Source organism: Musca vetustissima, unplaced genomic scaffold (genome assembly GCF_032173495.1).
Source record: "Musca vetustissima isolate MV318-11 ecotype Yass unplaced genomic scaffold, APGP_CSIRO_Mvet_v1 utg39770, whole genome shotgun sequence".
Taxonomy (NCBI): domain Eukaryota; kingdom Metazoa; phylum Arthropoda; class Insecta; order Diptera; family Muscidae; genus Musca; species Musca vetustissima.
In genome coordinates, this window is record NW_026887031.1 from 53323 (window position 1) to 55353 (window position 2031).

Consider the following 2031-nt stretch of genomic DNA (forward strand, 5'->3'; position numbering starts at 1 on the left):
AGCCATTTTGAATGTTTAATTTTAAATCACTCTAATTTACGATTGAACTTTGGCAAATGTTTTATTTTATATAATTAACAAAATCTTTAATTTGTTTCGATATCAAACGCATTTGGTCTTCATTTAAACTGATATTATTTATATTCTGTAACACATATTTCACAAGTGCATCTTCTGAGCGATTTTTGCTGCTCCAAATTTCAATAAGCGCATGGCAAGCACATGTTTATCAGTAAAAAAAACACGAGTTGGCACAAAATAGAACAAAAAAGGCTAGTTACTCATTAATGAACACACTTTTGTTAATAACTTGGCATTTACACCTTTTTGCAATGCTTTGCCATTCACAAGTTACACTCCAGGGAACAAAACTACACTTTATAGATTTTATATAAAGTTATACATAAACAAAACATTTCACAGTATTACAACAACAGACAAATATGACAAAAGGGCATCTCGTCTTAATTTTACATACCTGCACTAACGTTTTCCATAATTACACATTTCAATTTTTTTCAATTTTGTCAAATTACAAGCACTCGAACTTAGCTGATTTTTACCGCCAGTTGTACCAAAACAATGTGAATTTCAAACTGCTGACTTTTAAAGCTCGCCAGAGAAAAAGGGTAGCCCCCGCATTGATATTAAATGTTTTTTTCTAATTTGGGTGTCTACACTTAGGAAATCAGTAACATTTCACAGTATGAAAACAAAAAAAAATTGACTTTATGCCCAAAAATCCCTAATATATATTTTTTTTTATAATGACATCAAACTAGGAATACTTACTTAGCTGTTTTATGACAGAACGGTTGTTCCATAAGCCGAGCTTAAAAACGATTTCCAAGCGCATCGGTCTGGCCCGCATCGCATCTAATTTGAATGACCATTTTCCGAGATGTCTTATACTTGATCTTTCCATTGGATTCGAGATCTTCCCCCTGTGCATGGATCATTATTTGGCTCGCTTTTATATGCCTTTTGAGCTGGGACATCTTCATCCATTCTAACAACATGGCCTAGTCAACGTAGTCGCTGCAGCCCGATGCGTCTGACTATGTCGATGTCAGAGAATATATGGTATAGCTCATGTTTCCTTCGACGGCGATATTCAACGTCGACGTAGATCGGCCTATATATCTTCCGGAGAATTTTTCTCTGAAACACTCCAAGAGCAGCTTAAATTGCTTGCGTATGTACTCATGCTTCAGATCAATACAACAGCACGAGTAATATCAGGGTCTTGTAGAGTGTTAGTTTGGTCTGATCAGAGGTGGCCTTGCTTTTGAGCTTCGCACTCAGACCATAGTTGCATCTGTTGGTCAACACTATTCTCCTCCGAATTTCAAAGCTGACGTTATTAGTTTTGTTTATGCCGGTACCAAGGTACTTAAAATCTTTCACTACCGCGAAGCTGTTGTTCTCAAATTCCACAGTTGGTCCGAGTCTACTGGACGTCTTGCGCGTTGATACCATCAGCTTGGTCTTTTCGCTATTTACTACATTGGCCTACATTGGCAAACTCATTCTCAATTCGTTCAAAGGTAGCTGTTACCGCTCGCAATGTTAGACCCATTATGTCGGATGTTAAAAAGGTCACACGACAAACTGTCACCTTGACTGAATCCTCGTTCGGAATTAAAGAGCTCCGAAAGGTCATTTGCTACTTTAACTGCTGACCTTGTACCAGTTAAAGTTATCCTGCATAACCTATTAATTTTGAGGGAATGCCGAACGCAGACATGGCTTTAAACAACTCTAAACGGATGGGACTGTCGAATGCGGCTTTATAGTCGACGAATAGGTGGAATGTGTTAATGTGTTTCTCGCGGGGTTTTTTCCAAGATCTGGCGCAGAGTGAAAATCTGGTCAATGGTGGATTTGCCAGACCTGAATCCGCATTGGTATTGTCCATTAATGTCATTGGCCACAGTCGTTCACACAGCACGTTGGATACCACTTTATATGTGATGGGAAGGAGACTTATTCCTCTATAGTTGGCACATATCGTCTCTACTCCTTTCTTGT